Genomic DNA, 15,537 nt, shown 5'->3' on the forward strand with positions numbered 1-15,537 from the left:
CAGTGACCCCCCCCCCCCCCCCCCCCCCCCCCATATATGTGTATTATGTGCATACCTGTTTTTTTTTATTATTTTTGCAAGGTGACAGCTTTTCTAGTTGAGGTAGAGCAGTGTATCTTTGTGGCATTATACCGCCATGCCAATAGATGGCGCATCAAAACAGGCCATAAAATTTCAAGAAGTTGATATTAAAATTGCATTGAGTAAGACTGAGATAAAAAGTATAATAGCAAAGGAAATTAGGAAGAAATGGCAGAAGGAGTGGGACAGTGGAAATAAGGGTCGACATTTATACAAAATTCAAGGAACAGTTGGTTTTGAAAGAAGAAACTTTGGAAATAGGAGGAAGGATGTTATAATTTCAAGAATGCGCATTGGCCATTGTCTACTAAATCAAAGTATGGTCAGGATTGGGAAACACCAGACTGGGTATTGTGAAAAATGTAGTTCCGAAAATATGGAAACAGTAGAACATGTATTATTAAAATGTGAGGCTTATGCAAGAGAAAGATTTAAATTATTTCAAGCGTTAAGAGAAATGGAAATGGAAGTTTTTTCTATCAAAGCATTATTAGGTAATGGCCCAAAGCAATTTAAAATATATGAAGAAGTATTTAATTTCTTAAAAGACACTCATTTAAGTAACAGGATTTAGGTCACTACTACCATAACGTTATCCACACTCCAATCCAGTAGGTGGCGGGAATGCACCATTTAAGTTTGGTTTGCCAACCGCCATTAAACTTGAGAAGAAGAAGAAGAAGAAGATGGCGCATCAGGCGCTCGTGGAAGACGTGAGAGGTTTATTTCCCCCCTGGTCGGCGGGCTCAGTAATAAACTGACTGCCGCTGTGGAAAGACGTAACTTCTGTCCTCTTGTGTTTTTCACAGGTATGAATATATTCCATTAAAATGTTCATTTCATTGTATTTGTGCAAATCGAAATGTGTAATACAAAGAGTTTGAGTGAGTTTTGAAGTGTATCTAATCTAAAAAAAAGTGTTTTAATTCACTGAGGATTATAAAAAAAGGGCTGAAGAGTGAGTTAAATCGTGTTTCAGGCCTGATTTATGTTGACTGAGATTAGAAAAATATGTTATCAGACTGAAATATTGAGTTTATGCCATGTTACATTGGTTCAGAGTGTTTTAAGAATTACGTTTCTTCGTGTATGTTGTATCCTCGGTTCAGTCGCCATTTTGACTGTTCAGCACGTGCGTTGTTTCAGTGTGCGCGTGTATGAGTAAAATGTAATCCAAGAAAAGAATTATACCGAATTAATATTTCAAGTGCAATGAAATCTAAAGTATTTTTCTTGTGAAATCTGGTCTTTAAGACTTTCTGGTATCTTGATAATTGGTGTTTGCATTTTGATACTCTTTTTGCACTGTCAGTGTAAACTATGATTATTATTAGAAATGTATCTCAAATTCTCAGTATATATCTATGTATCTTTATATCAACTTATATGTATATATATATTTTCTTACACAAGTGTATACTATATTATGATCAAATGTATATTTTGCAGACTTATCAAGTGTACTAATGGATTTGCTGTTTAAATTGTATTTCACAAAATGCACTTTGAGAGTGTTGAATTCTTCTTGGAATTTAAAGAGAAATTATTGCAGTAATAAACTGACTGCCGCTGTGGAAAGACGTAACTTCTGTCCTCTTGTGTTTTTCACAGTTTATTCACCGATCCACAGTGCATAACGCCTGTGTATCCTTTGCTACTGGCCCAGATATCCCCTAGGTCTGAGGCCGGTAACAATTGGGGGCTCGTCCGGGATCCAGCACATCTCGCCTGGGGAGAGTGTCATTTCAACGGTGGGAGCCTGTGCCCAGTGTTTCAGGGAAGACTGCTGTGTCAAGTGTCATCCAGAGAACAACTGCCACAGGTGATGCATCAAGATGACTACCTTAAGCCAACGCCGGGTACTGGTCTTCGAGATCCAAAAGAAACTTTCAGATTTGAGTCTTGTTCAGCTGCAGACTGTCGCAAGTTCGATAGATGATGGCCATGAAACTTACAGTTCAGGTTCACTTAGATCTGCAGCATGGTATGACCTGATTGTCGACTACATCAGAAGTGAGAAACTAAAAGCTGCGGAAGATGAGGGCATGAGTCAACTTCTTCTCCTTTTTGATCTACTCAAGGATGTGCTATCAGCTTCAGGCACCAGAGCCGCTGAACCTGGTAATGTTGCACCGGTGTTGATGGGAGATTCACCAACACATGGTCACACTCCAACCGATGATGATGAAGTTCATACACAACCATTACATATGGACAGAGACACTCACACCCAACCATTACATATGGACAGAGACACTCACACCCAACCATTACATATGGACAGAGACACTCACACCCAACCATTACATATGCACAGAGACACTCGCATGCGGTCGTTTCAGGGACGAGACACCCCATCAATGGCTGGTATGCCCAGCCACATCGGTGCTGCTGCTTTGGGTAGGATGAACTCATCCTCTAACATTTCTGATCATGTTGTAAGATTGTCTGATGTTTCAGCTTTGTTACCACGCAGAGAATTTAAGTTACATGGTGGTCAAATCTCTGATGCAGGTTCTGATATCTCTTACAACAGTTTGAGTAAACAAATGGATGAGGGGTTGCAGGAAGGTTTTAGCGAGTCAGAAATAATCAGAACTGTCCTGAAGATAACCAAACCAGGTACTTTCAGGGAGATGCTGAGTAATAAGGAAGACCTTACTGTAGAAGGTTTAAAGAGATTTCTGCGGTCACATATCAGGGACAAAAACGTAACTGAGCTTTTCCAAGAACTGAGTAATGCTAGGCAGCAAGACAGAGAAAGTCCACAACAGTTTCTGTACAGGGTTATGGGGCTAAAGCAACGAGTTCTTTTTGAGTCCCAGCAACCAGGTGTTGATTTCAGCTATGACAAAAAATTGGTTCAGGGCACTTTCCTTCATACCATTTACCAGGGTTTGAATGAGAAAAACAGCTATGTACGACATGATCTTAAACCTTTCCTTTCAGACATACAAGTTAGTGACGACTTTCTATTGGAACAGGTGACTAAGTCTACATCAGAGGAAGAGGGACGTTTAAAACGACTGATCACAGTAGCTAAAACAAGATCAGTGACTCTGAATTCAGCTCAACATGACTCAGGTGAGCCAACTGACCAAAAGAGACAAACAAAAGTTGACTCCGAATTACAGGCTAATCGTGATGCTATCAAGGAACTGACAGCCCAAGTGTCCTCATTAACTAAGCATCTAGTCCATCTGACAACATCTGCTGAGGCTATGAAATCACTAGACAACAGTACATCTATTACTCGTTCTCAACCAGCAGCTGAGGCAAAAGGGAAGTGTCACGATTGTGTCCAGAAAGGCAATATGAACTGTTCACACTGTTTTATTTGTGGACAAGCTGGTCATAGGGCTATTGGCTGTCTTCAACGTAAGCTGTCGGGAAACGGGAAGAGGTCGCTGGAGAGGGGCAGCCTGTGACCTCAATCAGTTCTGGGCCCCAGATAAAAGCCAAAATCTCAAGACATCCACAATCAAAACTACGATGTCAGGTGGACCCAAATCAACGAGTAGCTCAGCTTATTGGCAGGCGGTGTATGATTTTGACTTCGATTAATGGTGTACCTCTTCAAATGTTGCTGGATTCCGGGGCTCAGGTGACAATGGTAGGGAAGTCGTGGATGGAGAGAGAATTGCCTACTGTCAAAATACAGCCTCTTGAATCTCTCTTCACTAGTCAGTCACTGGAGATAACTGCAGTTAATGGCACTGAGGTACCTCTTGAAGGTTGGGCTGAAGTTTACCTCCAGATCGGTAGCCAGAATCATGGACACATGTCTATCAGAGTCCCACTTTTAATCAGTCGAAACTGTAGCTGTCCTGTTTTAGGTAGCAATGTCATAGCAGAGATCATAAAAAAAAATACCTGTCAGGACGAACAAATTGATGTTTCTACTATTCTGGAAGAAGCTTTAGGCATCAGTGCATCTACTGTAGAAGCATTAGTGTTGGCTCTCCAGCAGATAACTCTGGCTGAGACGTCACAGCACAATGTCCGCACTGGTAAGAAAGGTGAAACAATACCCGCTGGACAGATTCGGGAAGTTAAGTGTCGGATTCGAGGGTGGTCAAGTGGTGGGACAATGCTGTTTCAGCCTATTGTGGAGAATGATTGCATTGATGGTTTAGAGCTGTTCCCAGCGTTAGTGGATGTTCCTGGGGGATTGTCAAAATGTGTCAAAGTTCCAGTCCAGAACTCCACTAAACATGCTGTCCACCTGCCACAGAGGACAGTTCTGGGCACACTCGAAGATGTCGTTGATCTTAAACCCATCCAACAATCCACTGACATTCCTGAGTTCAAAAGCCATGATACTCCCCAATCATGCTCAGTTCAGTTAAGGACTGATTATCTGCAAAACCTAAAAAAAAATAGGAATCCTTCTGTGCAGACAAATAAAGATAAATGGCACCCTCCAGTTGACTTGTCACATCTGGCTGAGGATGAACAGAAAATAGTCAAAGAGATGCTTTTTGAGCAGTCTGATGTATTTGCTAGGGATGACACGGATATTGGTTGCATCCCTGACCTGCAACTCAAAATTTGCTTAAGAGATGATACACCAGTCCAAAAGTCCTACAATGCGGTTCCAAAGCCCTTGTATCGAGAGGTAAAGGAATATGTACAAAAGCTGCTTGATCACGGGTGGATTCAGAAGTCCATGTCACCTTACTCCTCTCCCGTGGTTTGCGTAAGAAAAAAAGATATGAGCCTACGTCTTTGTGTGGACTTCCGTGGACTAAATAGTAAAACGATCCCAGATCGCCACCCCCCTTCCACGTATTCAGGATCTATTGGATAATCTGGGAGGTTACTCATGGTTTTCCATATTGGACCAAGGCAGTGCATATCACCAGGGTTTTGTTGAGGAGAACTCTAGGCAGTTGACGGCTTTTAGCACGCCTTGGGGATTGTATGAGTGGATCCGCCTTCCCTTTGGCCTAACCAATGCACCGGCAGCTTTCCAAAGGTGCATGGAAGGTGTGCTGAATGGCCTGAGGGATGAGTGCTGTTGCCCATATTTAGACGATGTTCTCTGTTTTTCCAAAACCTTTCCAGACCACGTCAAAGACTTAGAGAGAGTTTTCTGCCGCTTACGGGAACATGGTGTGAAATTACGCCCAAAGAAGTGTGAATTATTTAAGCATCAGGTGAGATACGTGGGGCGTTTAGTTACAAGTGAGGGCATTCAAGTTGATCCTAAGGACCTGGAAGCAGTGCTGCAATGGAAAGAGCGAGAACCAAAGAATGTCGGAGAAGTTAGAGCTCTATTGGGCTTTTTGGGCTACTATCGATCATTCATTCAGGATTTTTCCAGAATAGCCCGCCCACTGTTCAAGCTTCAAGAGAGTCCTGGCGAGAACGGGGAGAATTCTGTCAAAACTAGGCCAACTCAACTGGGGTTAAAAAAAGGTCAGTTACCATCCAAGACACCAGTTAAGTGGACCTCTGAACACAGCGCTGTGGTTGCCCGCCTTGTTGACATGTTGACTTCCTCTCCTATCTTGGCATACCCAGACTATAATTTACCTTTTGTCCTTCACACTGACGCATCTAATGAGGGTCTGGGGGCTGTACTCTATCAGGAACAGGGGGGTAAACTGCGCGCAATTGCCTATGGCTCAAGGTCGCTCTCGCCTGCAGAGAAGAATTATCACCTCCATTCCAACAAGCTTGAGTTCCTCGCCCTAAAATGGGCCGTCTGCGATAAATTTCGCGATTACCTCTACTATGCCCCCACGTTCACAGTATTCACGGATAATAATCCCCTTACCTATATCCTGAGCACCGCCAAGTTGAGTGCTGTTGGGCATCGGTGGGTGGGAGAATTGGCTGACTTCCACTTCACCATAAAATACAGACCAGGCAAGTCTAACACCGATGCCGACACCCTATCACGGTTCCCGTTGAAGCTTCAGGACCACATCCGAGAATACTCCGAGGCTTTACCTCCGGATGTTATTTCTGCCGTATGGCAGGGAGATAAGGCAAAGAAAGAGAAAGAAGTACCATGGGTTGCGGCCCTTCAGCTGGGTTACAGTGATGATGATCTTCTTACTGCCAGTACACCCATGTTTCCTTCTGAAGACATTCAATCGGCCCAAAAGGAAGATACTTCCATCGGTGAGGTAATTACTTGGAAAGAGAGAGGATGGAACCCCGGTGACAGAGACAAGAGACACATGGGATCAACCACACGACGACTGATACACGAATGGAACAAACTTAGACTTGATAAGGGAATCTTATACAGACAGACAGGACAATATAGACAACTGGTTCTCCCTAACTCTCTTAAATCTCTTGCACTTAAACACCTTCATGATGACATGGGGCATGTCGGGGCTGACAAAGTCATCCACCTGGCAAGGCAAAGATTTTATTGGCCTTTCATGCAGCGTGACATAGAAGATTATGTCATCCGCCAATGCCCATGCATCAAGAAAAAGCGACCCACTGTTCCTGAAAAGGCACCAATGGGCTCAATCACAACTAGTGTCCCATTTGAGCTACTGTCAGTTGACTATCTCCATCTTGAACCAAGTAAGGGAGGTTACGAATATATCTTAGTTCTCATAGATCACTTCACCCGCTTTGCCCAGGCCTACCCAACACGGAACAAATCGGGCAAAACAGCCGCAGAAAAGATTTTCTACGACTTTATACCACGCTTCGGGTATCCACAAAAGCTTCATCATGATCAGGGCCGGGAGTTCGAGAATAACTTGTTCCAACGACTTCAGCAACTGGCTGGTATTACTCATTCTCGAACGACCCCCTATCACCCGCAGGGGAACCCCGTTGAGCGTCTGAATAGAACACTGCTTCAAATGCTCCGAACGCTATCAGAGGAAAAGAAATCTGAATGGAAAGACCACTTACCACACATAGTCCATGCATATAATTGTTCGAGGCATGAAGCCACGGGCTACTCACCATTTTTTCTCCTCTTTGGAAGAGCCCCACGTTTACCCGTTGATTTGCTTTTTAACCTCGAACCTGAGTCACAGACTGAGACCCATCAGGAATATGTGCAGAAGTGGGCTTCCCGGATGCAGGAGGCATATAAGATCGCCTCTGAAAACAGTAAGAGTTGCTCTACAAAAGGAAAAAAATACTACGACCGTGGCGTCAGAGGAATTGTGCTTCAGCCAGGTGATCGCGTGCTTGTCCGCAACCTATCAGAGAGAGGCGGGCCCGGTAAACTCCGTCCTTACTGGGAGAACAAAGTTCACCGTGTGGTTGAGAGGATGGGAGACAGTCCTGTATATCAAATTCAAGCTGAAAATGGTGACCGCACCCTCCGTGTTCTGCACCGCAATCTCCTTTTGCCTGTGAACGATCTGCCACTTGAACATGATGGTCAAGACAATCAGACACGGAAACAGCAAAGACAGAAACGACACCATATGAACAGCAGGTCTCAAATGTCTGATACCTTGGAGAATGAAGCCAGTGATTCCGGGGATGAAGAAGGATATGCCTGTAACCCCAGACCAGTACCTGTATATGAAAGAAAAAAAGTCATTCTCAAACAGTCTCACGATGAACCACACCGTCACCTCCGAGTAGCGGCACCAGAGTTTCACCCAGTATGCCACAGGGTAGAGCCTGATAACCTTGAGATACATGCACAGCACCCCCAGTTGGTGATGCCAGAACCAGCACAAGCGCCGGCTAACCCGTTGCCATCTGTGGAACCTCAAGAACAATTGGATGACTGCATAGCTAGGAGAAGAGATGAGGAAGATGTCATCCTGCGCAGGTCTACACGTGCAGTAAAGCCAAAGGAGGTGTTTACATACAATCAGATGGGCCAACCTACATACCAAGCTTGGAGACCAGGAGCTAATGCGATGCATGCTTGTGTACTTTATCCAGTCCAGACTTACCCTGTATTACCTGACATACACCACTACCCACTGCCAGCAGTATGGGCATTCTAAGAAAGAAAAAAAAAAGTCACGAAAGAATAGAAGTCACTTGACATTCCAAAATATGCACCTTCATAGCAGGAACAGCAACCTAGTAGTTCACCTTTTGTGACAACTGTAATTATCTAACTAGTTAGTTTTAGATGTACGGAGACATCTCTTAAAGCAGGGGAGAGTGTAATGGGTTGAGAAAATGCCATTTATGAGTTCAACAGTGACCCCCCCCCCCCCCATATATGTGTATTATGTGCATACCTGTTTTTTTTTATTATTTTTGCAAGGTGACAGCTTTTCTAGTTGAGGTAGAGCAGTGTATCTTTGTGGCATTATACCGCCATGCCAATAGATGGCGCATCAGGCGCTCGTGGAAGACGTGAGAGGTTTATTTCCCCCCTGGTCGGCGGGCTCAGTAATAAACTGACTGCCGCTGTGGAAAGACGTAACTTCTGTCCTCTTGTGTTTTTCACAGTTTATTCACCGATCCACAGTGCATAACGCCTGTGTATCCTTTGCTACTGGCCCAGATATCCCCTAGGTCTGAGGCCGGTAACACTTGCATATTACTAGTATATTATAAGCACATATTAATGCCTTATTCTGCATGACCTTATTCTACATCCCTATATCCTACCCAATACCTAAATTTAAATGCTACAAAAACTACCTTACCAACTATTAATAAGCAGTAAATTGGGAGTTAATTAAGGCAAAAATTGTAGTTAATAGAGAATATGTTCCCTATACTGTAGTGCAGTGGTTTTCAACCCTGTCCTGGAGGACCTCCAGCCCTGCATATTTTGTATGTCTCCCTTATCAGACACACCCGGTTTAGTTCTTGCAGTCTCTACTAACAAGATGATGAGTCGAATCAGGTGTGTTTGATGATGGAGACATACAAAATGTGCAGGGAAGGGGGTCCTCCAGGACAGGTTTGACAACTCCTGTTGTAGTTTTACTGTAATATTATGTTCTATGCATATGAATACTGTACATTTGCTACTTTTTGTCTTTTGAACTTAAAAGTTAATAATCGTTCAGTAATTCATAATGGGGTAATGGGAAATAAGCATTAATTCTAAGACTGTTTTTGATTTGTTAGTTTAGCAAATATTGAATGTACTGGTAATAGCAGTCTTAGGTAAGGCTTTAAAGTATATCATTGTATATTGCATATTGTTAACCTATTTAAACTTAATATTATTATTATTATTATGTTTTCTTTAGAGACTGAAATTTTCAACTCTTAACTCCTCCTATAGAGCTTTAAAAGGATAGCTCATCCAAAAATGAAAATTCGGTCATTAATTACTCACCCTAATGTCGTTCCAAACCCGTAAGACCTTCGTTCATCTTTGGAACACAAGGAGGAGAAGAATTGTTGAATAAAATCGTTTTTTTTTTTTTTTTTGGTGGGGGGGTACAAAAAGTATTCTCGTAGCTTCGTAAAATTATGATTGAATCACTGACCATTTTAACGACGTCCTTACTATGTTTCTGTGCCTTGACTGCAGTGGTAGTACCATTGCTGTCTATGGAGAGTCAGAGAGCTCTCGGATTTCACCGGTGGCCGTGGGTTAAAATGATTCTTTTGATTTTATTACATTCAACGCAAACAGCTGTTGTTGAGGCTTGAAATGTGTAACGGCACTCATAAAGAAATTCACAGAAACCGAAACATACAGAGGTAAAAATTGTACATGTTTAATATATTTAAGTAACATACCATGACAAGGGAGCTATTTTGCTCAATATTTTCATGATTTTAGTTCAACAAACAAGTAAATTTTAAACACAATATTGACTGGTTTGTTCTGTTTCACCAATGAAAATAGTTCCAAAGAAAGATGACAGCAGAAGTATTTCACATTCTCCAAGAAACACTCCGCATTGTTTTAGTACAGCGCTTTGAACCAACCAATCGGTTAAATTAATAAGCAAATTAACATCATCTACTTGCGGTTTAGTGTATTTAAAAGTATGCTTTTTCCTCAGCATATCTTTTTTCTATAGGCCTATTCAAAATGTTATTGCAGTTGTAATTTTGCACTGTAAATTTTATTTGATTGGCAACAGCGCTATAGTGCATTTTGATTTTCTGATTTGTTTTTTTTTTTGTTTTGTTAACTAATTATTAGACATTAAAGATGATGCATACATTTATTAATGTTAAAAAAAAATTGGCCTTTATTAAGGTAAATAACATCTTGGGGTAAATATAAAAAAATAAGATTTAAGCATGTAAAAGCTGATAGAGCACTGATGAAAATATAGCTTCTTATGTTTATACCACCAAAAATCTTGGTGATGCAGTGCTTTTGTGAGGATATTTTGTATGGGATATTGTCTGCTGATATGAAAAGTTCATTGTATGGTAATAATGGATAGCATTTTGACAGTGATAATATCCTCCTGATAACCAGGGGAAAAAGGTTTTGTGAAATTAGGCTTTTAGGGGACATTTTATGTGTTGTTCAAAAGACATGTATTGGCAAAAACCATTTTTGACGGAATCAATCAATCGATTTTTATGTTTCAGGATTTTTGTTAACCAAACTTTGTATAAAGATGATTCTCAACTGTTATGAAAGATAAAACATAATGAATTGATATACTCTTATGTTATGCATTATGTGTGTAAAATAGCTATAAATAAATGAAAAAAGAAGTGGAGATAGTAGTAGTAATAATGGGAGTAGTAATTAGCAACATTTTCATTAGAATATCTAATATTTCATGGGAATATTGATATTTAATTTCTTTCCCTGTTTATTTGTTGTGTTTGCCTGTTTACATGCTGTAAGTCTTTGTTCATTACAGTGAACAAAATGCTATGCTTGGGGTTCAGGAGGATATTTAGTTTTCTTTTAACATTAAATATCACACATGCATGTAATATAATGTGTATTTCCATCACAGGTTTAGTCTTAAATTTCACAAAAGGTGGTATTAAAAAGGTCTGTAGTAGACACCCTGATATAATTCTCAATTCTTTTTTTTCTTCCTTTCCTCAGAATTGTAATGCATAAACACACAGTTGCAAGAAAATGTCAGAATTGTGAGCTGACATTTTTCCTGTCAGAATTTGACAATTGCAACTTTTTATCTCACAATTCTGAGAAAAGTTTGATTAAAACTTATAATCATTGCTGTTAGTGTTCATCGTCTGTTTGATTACGTCTTTAATTGATTTTTACGGTACATCTCTGCCACATGTACAGGTGCATCTCAATAAATTAGAATGTGGTGGAAAAGTACATTTATTTCAGTAATTCAACTAAAATTGTGAAACTCGTGTATTAAATAAATTCAATGCACACAAACTGAAGTACAAACCCGATTCCAAAAACGTTGGGACACTGTACAAATTGTGAATAAAAAGGAATGCAATAATTTACTCATAAACTTAATCTCATGAACTTATATTTTATTCACAATAGAATATAGATAACACATAAAATGTTGAAAGTGAGACATTTTGAAATGTCATGCCAAATATTGGCTCATTTTGGATTTCATGAGAGCTACACATTCCAAAAAAGTTGGGACAGGTAGCAATAAGAGGCCGGAAAAGTTAAATGTACATATAAGGAACAGCTTATTTGCAACTTACTAGGTCAATTGGCAACATGATTGGGTATAAAAAGAGCCTCTCAGAGTGGCAGTGTCTCTCAGAAGTCAAGATGGGAAGAGGATCACCAATTCCCCCAATGCTGCGGCGAAAAATAGTGGAGCAATATCAGAAAGGATTTTCTCAGAGAAAAATTGCAAAGAGTTTGAAGTTATCATCATCTACATCATCTTTCACCCATAGAAAACATTTGGCGCATCATAAAGAGGAAGATGCGACAAAGAATACCTAAGACAGTTGAGCAACTAGAAGCCTGTATTAGACAAGAATGGGACAACATTCCTATTCCTAAACTTGAGCAACTTGTCTCCTCAGTCCCCAGACGTTTGCAGACTGTTATAAAAAGAAGAGGGGATGCCACTAGTGGTAAACATGGCCTTGTCCCAACTTTTTTGAGATGTTGATGCCATGAAATAATAATAATAATAATTTAAAATCAACTTGTTTTTCCCTTAAAATTATACATTTTCTCAGTTTAATTAATAATCATTGCATTCGGTTTTTATTCACAATTTGTACAGTGTCCCAACTTTTTTGGAATCGGGTTTGTAGTTTAAGTCTTTGGTTCTTTTAATTGTGATGATTTAGGCTCACATTTAACAAAAACCCACCAATTCACAATTAATCTCAACAAATTAGAATACTTCATAAGGCTAATAAAAAAAACTTTTTTAGTGAATTGTTGGCCTTCTGGAAAGTATGTTCTTTTACTGTATATGCACTCAATACTTGGTAGGGGCTCCTTTTGCTTTAATTACTGCCTCAATTCGGCGTGGCAAGCCCATCAGGTTTCTTTGACAGTGGCCTTCAGCTCATCTGCATTGTTGGGTCTGGTGTCTCTCATCTTCCTCTTGACAATACCCCATAGATTCTCTATGGGGTTCAGGTCAGGCAAGTTTGCTGGCCAATCAAGCACAGTAACACCATGGTCATTGAACCAGCTTTTGGTACCTTTGGCAGTGTGGGCAGGTGCCAAGTCCTGCTGGAAAATGAAATCAGCTTCTCCATAAAGCTTCTCAGCAGAAGAAAGCATGAAGTGCTCTAAAATCTCCTGGTAGATGGCTGCGTTGACTGTGGACTTCAGAAAACACAGTGGACCAACACCAGCAGATGACATGGCAGCCCAAATCATCACTGACTGTGGAAACTTCACACTGGACTTCAAGCAACATGGATTCTGTGCCTCTCCACTCTTACTCCAGACTCTGGGACCTTGATTTACAAATGAAATGCAAAATTTACTTTCATCTGAAAAGAGGACTTTGGACCACTGGGCAACAGTCCAGTTCTTTTTCTCCACAGCCCAGATAAGACGCTTCTGACATTGTCTCTGGTTCAGAAGTGGCTTGGTAAACCCTTTCCTGAAGACGTCTGAGCGTGGAGACTCTTGATGCACCGACTCCAGCTTCAGTCCACTCCTTGTGAAGCTCTCACAAGTGTTTGAATCAGCTTTGCTTGACAGTATTCTCAAGCTTGCGGTCATCCCTGTTGCTTGTGCACCTTTTCCTACCCAATTTCTTCCTTCCAGTCAACTTTGCATTTAATATGCTTTGATACAGCACTCCTTGAACAGCCACACCTTTCAGTAATGACCCTCTGTGACTTACACTCTTTGTGGAGGGCGTCAATGTTCGTCTTCAAAGTCAGCAATCTTCCCCATTATTGTGGTTTCAAAGAACAAGAGATACTCGGAATTTATACTGTAGGGATGGTCATTAACTGAAACTCAAATGTAAATATTCTAATATTTTGAGAAACTGATTTTTGACTTTCATCAGCTGTAAGCTCTAATCCTCAAAATTAATTTTTTTTTTTTTAAATGTTTTACTTTACATGTAATGAATCTAAAATATATGAAAGTTTCACTTTTTGAAATGTTACAAGAAAAAAATTTACTTTTTCACGACATTTTATTTTATTGAGATGCACCTGTACATCAGCTTGACATAGTCACCACTGATAAGCTACTACTAAATATAATCAAAACTTAATTTTCTGCAAAGCTGCTTTGCAGCGATTTGTATCTTGAAAAGCGCTATACAAACAAACTTGAACTGAAAAATTCACACTTCAAATACAGTGCCACTTTATATCTGTAAGAAATGTAATGATCCATAGACAATATAAATGATGAAAATGAGCTGTTACGTCGGAGCAATAGCCTTGTGGCCCACGTTCTGACATATGCTACAGCTGTGCACAAAGTGACCTGAGTTCAAGTCTTGGCTAAAGGTTCAGGCTTTTCAAGCCAATGTCAATGTTGTTCACAAATTTAGCCTGTAGTTGTGTTATTAATGTATAATGGATTACGTAGCTGTGTTTTAAATTATAGAAACAATATAGATACTCATAAGGGTTCATATCTATACTTTCAATAAATTAGTCTTTACATAGTTTCTGAATACTAATTAGGCTGGCTAATTTCTAAAGCTTTCAATGTCAGTATTGTTTGTGATCTTAAGATGTAATGTGTATTTGTATTTTTTCTGTTTACACTGTTGTATGCTCCTCTGTTATAGGCCATGAGGAAGAACTCTCTCATGCACACAGAGAATAGAGCTCAGTGCTGCTAACTGGGAGAGCAGCTGGAAAACTGGAGAAGAACAGTTGAACACCTATTAATACAGACGACTGTATTATTTTTCTGCAAGAACCACTCTGAGCAAACAACAGCCAGACGCTTGATTATGCACTGCACTTTACTGAGTTCTTCAACATGTGATGCTGAGCAGTTACTGAATGTAAAACTAATAATAATTTATGTGGATGCCATTTATAAACCTGTTAGATTTTGATGTTTTATTTTTGAGATCAATAAAATTGTATGTTTTAACAATGTAATAGCTAAGCTTTGTGTGTGTGTGTGTGTGTTGGTTTTGGTGGATTACAAGGACATTTCACCAGTTTACATACCAGCATTATAAGGACATTTGGGATTATGGGGACATAGGACATGTCCTCGTAATTCAAGCAATGTAGATTCATATTTTTGAGCCTCAGCAACAACCTCCTTCTTTTTTGGGGAATGTTCCTTTAAGTACGTGAACCAGTTTTCTGGTGTGTTGGAGTGTGTGGCACTCCGCCTCCTATCGGCAGGATCTGTTACTGCTGATTTATACACATTACCACCTCAATGGGCGGAGACGCCTCGGAAAACGCGGGCTGCCTTGTGATTGGTTAATCACGCTCACGCGCTGTGGAGGCGGGGTCTCTCCAGGAGCACGCGCAATCTACATATGGACAAGTGACAGCAGCGGCTAATTAGGTAAGTAAATAAAGTATTACGATTTATATATTGATTCATTAGTCTAACATATGCTAATAGACATAACACAGGCCATGTGCGCGATTCATAAGCATTCAAAAGCGCAAAATGAACATTTATATGACAGAAATTAATATAATCTGCTTGTAACGCGTTCTGCATTTTTGCTAATAACGTCATTTAATTTGTTGTTTAAATGGCCACTGAGTTTTATTCTGACCATGCACATTGTCTTTGAGAGCAGCTTTGGGGAATATTATATACGCTTTGTTAGTCTACTTTAAGATGGGTTAAATGTAATATTCTGAACTTTTAAATGTGTTTTTTACTTGATGTTTACTTCTTTAACGTTACTTGATGTGAATGAACTGCAACCGAGGTCAGCTCAGTCAGCTTTAAGAGTATAATAATATAGAATGGATAATGTATTATTAATATTGCATTACACTGTTACAGTGCAGATGAGACTGGCCAGTTTAGCATATCAACTTAATTAAATTTGAATAGCAGAATAATAAAACATTGGCCTAAAAGCATCTCTTCTTGATCTTCAGAATCAGAATGAGCTTTATTGGCCAGGTTTGTTTACACATACAAGGAATTTGTTGTAGTGACAGAAG

The 15,537-nt window shown here is 40.1% G+C and overlaps 1 long non-coding RNA gene across 1 annotated transcript in view; it reads left to right on the plus strand.

The window, feature by feature from the left end:
- LOC306866153 overlaps positions 1 to 14,917 on the plus strand; it is a 527,798-nt gene extending 512,881 nt beyond the window's left edge. Inside the window, exon 4 of the long non-coding RNA XR_013783926.1 lies at positions 14,172 to 14,917. This is a non-coding gene — a long non-coding RNA (uncharacterized lncRNA). The remainder of the gene's footprint in view (positions 1 to 14,171) is intronic.
- Positions 14,918 to 15,537: the final 620 nt, after the last annotated feature.

This window comes from Barbus barbus (genome assembly GCF_936440315.1).
Source record: "Barbus barbus genome assembly, chromosome: 47".
NCBI classification, from domain to species: domain Eukaryota; kingdom Metazoa; phylum Chordata; class Actinopteri; order Cypriniformes; family Cyprinidae; genus Barbus; species Barbus barbus.